The sequence below is a fragment of the Phyllobates terribilis genome, unplaced genomic scaffold (genome assembly GCF_046119375.1).
Source record: "Phyllobates terribilis strain yellow unplaced genomic scaffold, ASM4611937v1 Scaffold_7__3_contigs__length_470593459, whole genome shotgun sequence".
In the NCBI taxonomy this organism is placed as follows: domain Eukaryota; kingdom Metazoa; phylum Chordata; class Amphibia; order Anura; family Dendrobatidae; genus Phyllobates; species Phyllobates terribilis.
The window spans coordinates 165,572,302-165,584,943 of record NW_027362767.1 but is presented as its reverse complement, the minus strand read 5'-3'; positions in this window follow the sequence as shown (position 1 = coordinate 165,584,943).

Here is a 12,642-nt window from a genome sequence, read left to right as displayed (position 1 = left end):
GGGCATTGATATTGTTTTATTATTCCACTGCGACCTCCACAATTATTCCAAGGGGCATTAAAACCATCTTGTTAAGCTAATGCGACCTCCTCGTCTCTTCCAGGGGCATTAAAACTGTCTTTTTAAGCCACTGCAACCTCCACCACTTTTCCAATGGGCATTGATATTGTCTTTTTATTCCAATGCGACCTCCACAATTCTTCCAAGGGGCATTAAAATCATCTTGTTAAGCTACTGCGACCTCCACGTCTTTTCCAAGGGGCATTAAAACCATCTTGTTAAGCTACTGCGACCTCCACCACTTTTCCAATGGGCATTGATATTGTCTTTTTATTCCACTGCGACCTCCACAATTCTTCCAAGGGGCATTAAAATCATCTTGTTAAGCTACTGCGACCTCCACATCTTTTCCAAGGGGCATTAAAACCATCTTGTTAAGCTACTGCGACCTCCACCACTCTTCCAAGGGGCATTGATATTGTCTTTTTATTCCACTGCGACCTCCACCATTCTTCCAAGGGGCATTAAATCCGTCTTGTTAAGGTACTGCGACCACCACGTCTCTTCCAAGGGGCATTAAAACAGTCTTCTTAAGCGACTGCGACCTCCACCACTTTTCCAAGGGGCATTGATATTGTCTTTTTATTCCACTCCGACTTCTACCATTCTTCCAAGGGGCATTAAAACCACCTTGTTAAGCTCCTTCTACCTCCACAACTTTTCCAAGGGGCATTAAAACCTTCTTGTTAAGCTACTGCAACCTCCACGTCTCTTCCAAGGGCATTAAAACCGTCTTGTTAATATACTGCTTCCTCCATCATTTTTCCAAGGGGCAGTCAAACCGTCTTGTTAAGCTACTGCGACCAACTCAACTTTTCCAAGGTGCATCAAAACCGTCTAGTAAAGCTACTGCGACCTCCACCATTTTTCCAAGGGGCACTGATATTGTCTTTTATTCCACTGCGACCTCCACCATTCTGACAATGTGCACTAAAACAATCTATTTAAGCTACTGCGACCTCCAAGTCTCTTGGAAGGGGCGTAAAAACTGTCTTGTTAAGCAACTGCGACCTCCACCATTCTTCCAAGGGGCATTAAAACTGTCTTGTTAAGCTACTGCAAACTCCACGTCTATTTCAAGAGGCATTAAAACCGTCTTGTTAGTGTACTGTGACCTCCAATATTCTTCCAAGTGGCATTAAAACCATTTTGTTAAGCTACTTCGACCTCCACATCTCTTCGAAGGGGCATTAAAACTGTCTTGCTAAGCTACTGTGACCTCTGCCACTCTTCCAAGGGGCATTGATATTGTTTTTTTATTCTACTGCGAACTCCACCATTCTTCCAAGGGGCATTAAAACCGTCTTGTTAAGCTACTGCGACCTCCACGTCTCTTCCAAGGGGCATTAAAACTGTCTTGTTAAACTACTGCGACCTCCACCACTTTTCCAAGGGGCATTAAGACCGTCTTGTTAACCTACTGCAACCTCCACTTCTCTTCCATGGGGCATTAAAACCGTCTTGTTAAGCTACTGCGACCTCCACCACTTTTCCAAGGGGCATTAAAAACATCTTGTTAAGCTATTGCGACCTACACCACTTTTCCAAGGGGGATTAAAACCGTCTTGTTAACTACTGCGACCTCCACCACGTTTCCAGGGGGCATTTAAACTGTCTTGTTAAGCTACTGCGACCTCCACCACTTTACCAAGGGGCATTAAAACCGTCTTGTTAAGCTACTGCAACCTTCACGTCTCTTCCAAGGGCATTAAAACGATCTTGTTAAGCTACTGCGACCTCCACCACTTTTCCAAGGGGCAGTAAAACCATCTTGTTAAGCTACTGCGACCTCAACATCTATTCCAAGGTGCATTAAAACCGTCTTTTTAAGCTACTGCGACCTCCACCACATTTCCAAGGGGCATTGATATTGTCTTTTTATTCCACTGCGACCTCCACCATTCTTCCAAGGGGCATTAAATCCGTCTTGTTAAGCTACTGCGACCTCCACGTCTCTTCCAAGGGGCATTAAACAGTCTTGTTAAGCTACTGCGACCCCCACCACTTTTCCAAGGGGCATTGATATTGTCTTTTTATTCCACTGCGACTTCTACCATTCTTCCAAGGGGCATTAAAACCGTCTTATTAAGCTACTGCAACCTCCACAACTTTTCCAAGGTGCATTAAAATCGTCTTGTTAAGCAACTGCAACCTCCACGTCTCTTCCAAGGGCATTAAAACCGTCTTGTTAAGCTACTGCGACTTCCACCACTTTTCCAAGGGGCAGTCAAACCGTCTTGTTAAGGTACTGCGACCTACACCACTTTTCCAAGGTGCATTAAAACTGTCTAGTTAAGCTACTGCGACCTCCACCATTTTTCCAAGGGACATTGATATTGTCTTTTTATTCCACTGCGACCACCACCATTCTTACAATGTGCATTAAAACCATCTTTTTAAGCTACTGCGACATCCAAGTCTCTTGTAAGGGGAGTAAAAACTGTATTGATAAGCAACTGCGACCTCCACCATTCTTCCAAGGGGCATTAAAACCGTCTTGTTAAGCTACTGCGAACTCCACCTCTATTTCAAGGGGCATTAAAACTGTCTTGTTAGTGCACTGTGTCCTCCAATATTCTTTCAAGGGACATTAAAACCATCTTGTTATGCTACTGCGACCTCCACATCTCTTCCAAGGGGCATTAAAACCGTCTTGCTAAGCTACTGCGACATCTGCCACTCTTCCAAGGGGCATTGATATTTTTTTTTTTTTCCTCTGCTAACTCCACCATTCTTCCAAGGGTCATTAAAACCGTCTTGTTAAGCTACTGCGACCTCCACGTCTCTTCCAAGGGGCATTAAAACCATCTTATTAAGCTACTGCGACCTCCACAACTTTTCCAAGGGGCATTGATATTGTTTTTTTATTCCACTGCGACCTCCACCATTCTTCCAAGGGGCATTAAAACCTTCTTGTTAAGCAACTGTGACCTCCACCACTTTTCCAAGATGCATTAAAACCATCTTGTTAAGCTACTGCGACCTCCACCACTCTTCCAAGGGGCATTGATATTATCTTTTTATTCCACTGCAACCTTCAGCATTCTTCCAAGGGGTAATAAAAGTGTCTTGTTAAGCTTCTGCGACCTCCACGTCTCTTCCAAGGGGCATTCAAAGCGTCTTGTTAAGCTACTGCGACCTCCACCACTTTTCCAAGGGGCAATGATATTGTCTTTTTATTCCACTGCGACTTCCACCATTCTTCCAAGGGGCATTAAAACTGTCTTGTTAAGCTCCTGCGACCTCCAACACTTTTCCAAAGGACATTTAAACCATCTTGTTAAGCTACTGCAACCTCCACGTCTCTTCCAAGGGCATTAAAACCGTCTTGTTAATCTACTGCGACCTCCACCACTTTTCCTGGGGGCATTAAAACTGTTTTGTTAAGCTAATGCGATCTCCACCACTTTTCCAAGGGGTATTGATGTTGTCTTTTTATTCCACTGCGATCTCCACCATTCTTCCAAGGGGCATTAAATCCGTCTTGTTAAGCTACTGCAACCTCCACCACTTTTCCAATGGGCATTAAACCCATCTTGTTAGGCTACTGCGACCTCCACGTCTCTTCCAAGGAGCATTAAAACAGTCTTGTTAAGCTACTGCGACCTCCACCACTCTTCCAAGGGGCATTAAAACAGTCTTGTTAAGCTACTGTGACAACCATTTCTCTTCCAAGGGGCATTAAAACCATCTTGTTAAGCTCCTGCGATCTCAACCACTTTTGCAAGGGGAATTAAAACCGTCTTGTTAAGCTACTGCGACCTCTACATATCTCCCAAGGGGCATTAAAACCGTCTTGTTAAGCTATTGCGACCTCCTCCACTTATACAAGGGGCATTAAAACCGTTTTATTAAGCTACTGCGACCTCCACATATCTTCCAAGGGGCATTAAAACCGTCTTGCTAAGCTATTGCGACCTCCTCCACTTTTCCAAGGGTCATTAAAACCGTCTTGTTAAGCTACTGCGACCTCCACCAGTCTTCCAACTGGCATTGATGTTGTCTTTTTATTCCACTGCGACCTCCAACATTCTTCCAAGGGGCATTAAAACAGTCTTGTTAAGCTACTGCGACCAACATGTCTCTTCCAAGGGGCAATAAAACCGTCTTGTTAAGCTCCTTCGATCTCCACCACTTTTGCAAGGAGCATTGATATTGTCTTTTTATTCCACTGCAACCTTCACCATTCTTCCAAGGGACAATAAAACTGTCTTGTTAAGCTACTGCGACCTCGACATCTCTTCCAAGGGGCATTAAAACCGTCTTGTTAAGCTACTACAACCTCCACCACTTTTCCAAGGGGCATTAAAACCATCTTGTTAAGCTACTGCAATCTCCACGTCTCCTCAAAGTGCATTAAAACCGTCTTGTTAAGCTACTGCGACCTCCACCACTTTTCCAAGGGGCATTAAAATAGTCTGGTTAAGCTACTGTGGCCTCCACCACATTTCCAAGGGGCATTGATATTGTCTTTTTAGTCCACTGCGACCTTCATCATTCTTCCAATGGGCATTAAAATCATCTTGTTAAGCAACTGCGAACTCCACCATTCTTCCAAGGGGCATTAAAACCGTCTTGTTAAGCTACTTCAACCTCCACGTCTCTTTCAAGGGGCATTAAAACCATCTTGTTAGTGTACTGTGACCTCCAATATTCTTCCAAGGTGAATTAAAACCGTCTTGTTAAGCTACTGCGACCTCCACATCTCTTCCAAGGGGCATTAAAACCTTCGTGCTAAGCTACTGCGACCTCTACCACTTTTCCAAGGAGCATTGATATTGTTTTTTTATTCCACTGCGACCTCCACCATTCTTCCAAGGGGCAATAAAACAGTCTTGTTAAGCTACTGCAACCTCCACATCTCTTCCAAGGGGCATTAAAACCATGTTATTAAGCTACTGCGACATCCACCACTTTTCCAAGGGTCATTGATATTGTATTTTTATTCCACTGCGACCTCCACAATTCTTCCAAGGGGAATTAAAACTGTTTTGTTAAGCGACTGCGACCTCCACGTCTCTTCCCAGGGGCATTAAAACTGTCTTGTTAAGCCACTGCGACCTCCACCACTTTTTCAAGGGGTATTGATATTGTCTTTTTATTCCGTTGCGACCTCCACAATTATTACAACGGGAATTAAATCCGTATTGTTAAGCTACTGCAACCTCCACCATTTTTCCAATGGGCATTAATCAAATCTTGTTAAGCTACTGCGACCTCCACGTCTCTTCCAAGGAGCATTAAAATAGTCTTGTTAAGCTACTGCGACCTCCACCACTCTTCCATTGGGAATTGATATTGTCTTTTCATTCCACTGCGACCTCCAACATTCTTCCAAGGGGCATTAAAACAGTCTTGTTAAGCTACTGCGACCACCATGACTCTTCCAAGCTTCATTAAAACCGTCTTGTTAAGCTACTGCGATCTCCATCACTTTTGCAAGGGGCATTGATATTGTCTTTTCATTCCACTGCGACCTTCACCATTCTTCCAAGGGGCAATAAAACTGTCTTGTTAAGCTACTGCGACCTCCACATCTCTTCCAAGGGGTCATTAAAACCGTCTTGCTAGCTACTGCGACCTCCAACACTTTTCCAAGGGGCATTAAAACCATCTTTTTAAGCTACTGCGACCTCCACCACTTTTCCAAGGGGCATTAAAACAGTCTTGTTAAGCTACTGCGACCTCCACATATCTTCCAAGGGGCATTAAAACAGTCTTGTTAAGCTATTGCGACCTCCTCCAATTTTCCAAGGGTCATTAAAACCGTCTTGTTAAGCTACTGCGACCTCCACCACTTTTCCAAGAAGCATTAAAACCATCTTGTAAAGCTACTGCGACCTCCACCACTCTTCCAAGGGGTATTGATATTATCTTTTTATTCAACTGCAACCTTCACCATTCTTCCAAGGGGTAATAAAAGTGTCTTGTTAAGCTACTGCAACCTCCACGTCTCCTCCAATGGACATTAAAACCGTCTTGTTAAGCTACTGCGACCTCCACCACTTTTCCAAGGGGCAATGATATTGTCTTTTTATTCCACTGCGACTTCCACCATTCTTCCAAGGGGCATTAAAACCGTTTTGTTAACTACTGCGACCTCCACCACTTTTCCAAGGGGCATTTAAAACATCTTGTTAAGCTACTGCAACCTCCACGTCTCTTCCAAGGGCATTAAAACCGTCATGTTAAGCTACTGCGACCTCCACCACTTTTCCATGGGGCAATAAAACTGTCTTGTTAAGCTACTGCAACCTCCACTTCTCTTCCAAGGGGCATTAAAACCATCTTATTAAGCTACTGCGACATCCACCACTTTTCCAAGGGGCATTGATATTGTATTTTTATTCCACTGCGACCTCCAAAATTCTTCCAAGGGGCATTGAAACCGTTTTGTTAAGCTACTGCGACCTCCACGTCTCTTCCAAGGGGCATTAAAACTGTCTTGTTAAGCCACTGCGATCTCAACCACTTTTACAAGGGGTATTGATATTGTATTTTTATTCCGCAGCGACCTTCACAATTCTTCCAACGGGAATTAAATCCGTCTTGTTAAGCTACTGCAACCTCCACCATTTTTCCAATGGGCATTAATCAAATCTTGTTAAGCTACTGCGACCTCCACGTCTCTTCCAAGGAGCATTAAGATAGTCTTGTTAAGCTACTGCGATCTCCATCACTTTTGCAAGGGGCATTGATATTGTCTTTTTATTCCACTGCGACCTTCACCATTCTTCCAAGGGGCAATAAAACTGTCTTGTTAAGCTACTGCGACCTCCACATCTCTTCCAAGGGGTCATTAAAACCATCTTGTTAGCTACTGCGACCTCCAACACTTTTCCAAGGGGCATTAAAACCATCTTTTTAAGCTACTGCGACCTCCACCACTTTTCCAAGGGGCATTAAAACAGTCTTGTTAAACTACTGCGACCTCCACATATCTTCCAAGGGTCATTAAAACAGTCTTGTTAAGCTATTGCGACCTCCTCCAATTTTCCAAGGGTCATTAAAACCGTCTTGTTAAGCTACTGCGACCTCCACCACTTTTCCAAGAAGCATTAAAACCATCTTGTTAAGCTACTGCGGCCTCCACCACTCTTCCAAGGGGTATTGATATTATCTTTTTATTCAACTGCAACCTTCACCATTCTTCCTAGGAGTAATAAAAGTGTCTTGTTAAGCTACTGCGACCTCCACGTCTCCTCCAAGGGACATTAAAACCGTCTTGTTAAGCTACTGCGACCTCCACCACTTTTCCAAGGGGCAATGATATTGTCTTTTTATTCCACTGCGACTTCCACCATTCTTCCAAGGGGCATTAAAACCGTCTTGTTAAGCTACTGCGACCTCCACCACTTTTCCAAGGGGCATTTAAAACATCTTGTTAAGCTAATGCAACCTCCACGTCTCTTCCAAGGGCATTGAAACCATCTTCTTAAGCTACTGCGACCTCCACCACTTTTCCATGGGGCATTAAAACTGTCTTGTTAAGCTAATGCGAACTACAACACTTTTCCAAGGGGCATTAAAACCGTCTTGTTAAGCTACTGCGACCTCCACGTCTCTTCCAAGGGGCATTAAAACGATCTTAGAAAGCAACTGCGACCTCCACCACTTTTCCAAGGGGCATTGATATTGTTTTTTTATTCCACTGCGACCTCCACCATTCTTCCAAGGGGCATTAAAACCATCTTGTTAAGCTACTGCGACCTCCACGTCACTTCCAAGGGGCATTAATACTGTCTTGTTAAGCCACTGCAACCTCCACAACTTTTCCAAGGGGCATTGATATTGTCTTTTTATTCCACTGCGACCTCAACAATTCTTCCAACGGGCAGTAAAACCGTCTTGTTAAGCTACAGCAACCTCCACGTCTCTTCCAAGGGCTTTAAAAACGTCTTGTGAAGCTACTGCGACCTCCACCTCTTTTCCAGGGGGCATTAAAATCATCTTGTTAAGCTACTGCAACCTCCACGTCTCCTCAAAGGTCATTAAAACCGTCCTGTTAAGCTAATGCGACCTCCACCACTTTTCCAAGGGGCATTAAAACAGTCTTGTTAAGCTACTGCGACCTACACCACTTTTCCAAGGGGCATTAAAACAGTCTTGTTAAGCTACTGCGACCTCCACCACATTTCCAAGGGGCATTGATATTGTCTTTTTAGTCCACTGCGACCTCCACCATTCTTCCAAGGGGCATTAAAATCATCTTGTTAAGATACTTCAATCTCGACGTCTCTTTCAAGGGGCATTAAAACCGTCTTGTTAGCGTACTGAGACCTCCAATATTCTTCCAAGGGGCATTAAAACCGTCTTGTTAAGCTACTGCGACCTCCAAATCTCTTCCAAGGGGCATTAAAACCTTCTTGCTAAGCTACTGCGACCTCTACCACTTTTCCAAGGGGCATTGATATTGTTTTTTTATTCCGCTGCGACCTCCACCATTCTTCCAAGGGGCATTAAAACAGTCTTGTTAAGCTACTGCGACCTCCAAATCTCTTCCAAGGGGCATTAAAGCCTTCTTGCTAAGCTACTGCGACCTCTACCTCTTTTCCAAGGGGCATTGATATTGTTTTTTTATTCCACTGCGACCTCCACCATTCTTCCAAGGGGCATTAAAACAGTCTTGTTAAGCTACTGCAACCTCCATATCTCTTCCAAGGGGCATTAAAACCATCTTATTAAGCTACTGCGACGTCCACCACTTTTCCAAGGGGTATTGATATTGTTTTTTTATTCCACTGCGACCTCCACAATTCTTCCAAGGGGCATTAAAACCGTTTTGTTAAGCTACTGCGACCTCCACGTCTCTTCCAAGTGGCATTAAAACTGTCTTGTTAAGCCACTGCGACCTCCACCACTTTTCCAAGGGGTATTGATATTGTCTTTTTATTCCACTGCGACCTCCACCATTCTTCCAATGGGCATTAATATCATCTTGTTAAGCAACTGCGACCTCCACCATTCTTCCAAGGGGCATTAAAACTCTCTTGTTAAGCTACTTCAACCTCCACGTCTCTTTCAAGGGGCATTAAAACCGTCTTGTTAGTGTACTGTGACCTCCAATATTCTTCCAAGGGGAATTAAAACCATCTTGTTAAGCTACTGCGACCTCCACATCTCTTCCAAGGGGCATTAAAACCTTTGTGCTAAGCTACTGCGACCTCTACCACTTTTCCAAGGGGCATTAATATTGTATTTTTATTCCACTGCGACCTCCACAATTCTTCCAAGGGGCATTATAACCGTTTTGTTAAGCTACTGCGACCTCCACGTCTCTTCCAAGGGGCATTAAAACTGTCTTGTTAAGCCACTGCGATCTCCACCACTTCTCCAAGGGGTATAGATATTGTATTTTTATTCCGCTGCGACCTCCACAATTCTTCCAATGGGAATTTAATCCGTCTTGTTAAGCTACTGCAACCTCCACCATTTTTCCAATGGGCATTAATCAAATCTTGTTAAGCTACTGCGACCTCCACGTCTCTTCCAAGGAGCATTAAAATAGTCTTGTTAAGCTACTGAGACCTCCACCACTCTTCCAAGGGGAATTGATATTGTCTTTTCATTCCACTGCGACCTCCAACATTCTTCCAAGGGGCATTAAAACAGTCTTGTTAAGCTACAGCGACCACCATGACTCTTCCAAGGGGCATTAAAACCGCCTTATTAACCTACTGCGATCTCCATCACTTTTGCAAGGGGCATTGATATTGTCTTTTTATTCCACTGCGACCTTCACCATTCTTCCAAGGGGCAATAAAACTGTCTTGTTAAGCTACTGCGACCTCCACATCTCTTCCAAGGGGTCATTAAAACCGTCTTGTTAGCTACTGCGACCTCCAACACTTTTCCAAGGGGCATTAAAACCATCTTTTTAAGCTACTGCGACCTCCACCACTTTTCCAAGGGGCATTAAAACAGTCTTGTTAAGCTACTGCGACCTCCACATATCTTCCAAGGGGCATTAAAACTGTCTTGTTAAGCTACTGGGAACTCCACATCTCTTCCAAGGGGCATTAAAACCGTCTTGTTAAGCTACTGCGACCTCCAACACTTTTCCAAGGGGCATTAAAATCGTCTTTTTAAGCTACTGCGAACTCCTCCACTTTTTCAAGGGGCATTGAAACTGTCTTGTTAAGCTACTGCGACCTCCACATCTCTTCCAAGGGGCATTAAAACCGTCTTGTTAAGCTACTGCGACCTCCAACACTTTTCCAAGGGGCATTAAAATCGTCTTTTTAAGCTACTGCGACCTCCACCACTTTTCCAAGAGGCATTAAAACCATCTTGTTAAGCTACTGCGACCTCCACCTCTCTTCAAAGGGGCATTGATATTGTCTTTTTATTCCACTGTAACCTTCACCATTCTTCCAAAGGGTAACAAAACTGTCTTGTTAAGCTACTGCGACCTCCACGTTTCTTCCAAGGGGCATTAAAACCGTCTTGTTAAGTTACTGCGACCTCTACCACATTTCCAAGGGGCATTGATATTGTTTTTTTATTCCACTGCGACCATCACCATTCTTCCAAGGGGCATTAAAACCATCTTGTTAAGCTACTGCGACCTCCACATCTCTTCCAAGGGGCATTAAAACCTTCTTGTTAAGGTACTGCGACCTCCAACACTTTTCCAAGGGGCATTAAAACCATCTTTTTAAGCTACTGCGACCTCCGCCACTTTTCCAAGGGGCATTAAAACCATCTTGTTAAGCTACTGTGACCTCCACATATCTTCCAAGGGGCATTAAAACCATCTTGTTAAGCTACTGCGACCTCCTCCACTTTTCCAAGGGCATTAAAACTGACTTGTTAAGCCACTGCGACCTCCACCACTTTTCCAAGGGGTATTGATATTGTCTTTTTATTCCACTGCAACCTCCACCACTTTTCCAATGGGCATTAAACCCATCTTGTTAAGGTACTGTGACCTCCACGTCTCTTCTATGGAGCTTTAAAACAGTCTTGTTAAGCTACTGCGACCTCCACCACTCTTCCAAGGGGCATTGATATTGTCTTTTTATTCCACTGCGACCTCCAACATTCTTCCAAGGGGCATTAAAACAGTCTTGTTAAGCTACTGCGACCACCATGTCTCTTCCAAGGGGCATTAAAACCGTCTTGTTAAGCTCCTGCGATCTCCACCACTTTTGCAAGGGGCATTGATATTGTCTTTTTATTCCACTGCAACCTTCACCATTCCTCCAAGGGGCAATAAAACTGTCTTGTTAAGCTACTGGGAACTCCACATCTCTTCCAAGGGGCATTAAAACCGTCTTGTTAAGCTACTGCGACCTCCAACACTTTTCCAAGGGGCATTAAAATCGTCTTTTTAAGCTACTGCGAACTCCACCACTTTTCCAAGGGGCATTGAAACTGTCTTGTTAAGCTACTGCGACCTCCACATATCTTCCAAGGGGCATTAAAACCGTCTTGTTAAGCTACTGCGACCTCCACCACTTTTCCAAGAGGCATTAAAACCATCTTGTTAACCTACTGCGACCTCCACCTCACTTCAAAGGGGCATTGATATTGTCTTTTTATTCCACTGTAACTAGTGTTGAGCCACCCCCGTAGTGTTCGGGTTCGGTTCGGTTCGTCGAACACCGGGATGTTCGAGGAACTGTTCGTCGAACTGTTCGTCAAACACCTTAGAACACCGTCGAACACCGTTAAAACCAATGGCAGGCAAACAAAAACACATAGAAACACATAGAAAACACCTTCAAAGGTGTCCAAAAGCTGACAAACTGCTCAGAAGACGCTTTCTTTAAAAAAGCCGGCCGGCAATTCAGCAGCGGCATACACTGGTACCCGACAATTTAGACAAGAAGGAATAGAGCCTCACACATAGATTAGATAGATAGAAACATGTCAGTCACATATATATGAAGTACAGTGACAGTGTTGCTTACTGTACTTGTCATTTAGTGTAAAGGATTTATTAAAAAATATAATAGTGTTTTCATGCACTGTCTCTTTAAAAAAGCCTGCCGGCAATTCAGCATCTGTACCCGACAATTTATAACAGACAGAATAGAGCTTCACACTAGAGATGAGCGTTGTTCTACTCGAACTGTTCGCCAATCTCAAATTCGAGCTGTTTTGGGCGGTGTTCGAGCCGGTCGGCGAACACGAACAATTTGAGAAAAATTCGGCTGTTCGAGGTTATGTTCGATAACTGTTCGTGCACCAAAATCATAACTGGATTTTTTCTCAGTAATGATGAAAATTAATGTTAATACGCAGTTTGAGTGTACAGCGGGGCGGGGGGAGGGGCAGGGGATGGATCTCTGCAGGAACAATGAAGATCTCCATTTTTTTTTCTCTTTCCCGCATTTGCAGTGGGGAGGTGCAATCTGTCAGCCTATCAGCAGCGCACACACGGAGCGAAGTGCTTTTTTTCACACAAGCAAGGGCATGTGTGATTGGCAGTGTATGTCACATGTCCTTGCCCTATAAGACCAAGCCATTTTCCCCGTCGCCACCATTTTCTCACTGCTGCAGCTGCGTGTTAGACGGCACCGCTGTTGCTGTGTGCGCTATACCTTGTTAATTTCAAGCCAATTTTCGCACAAATAT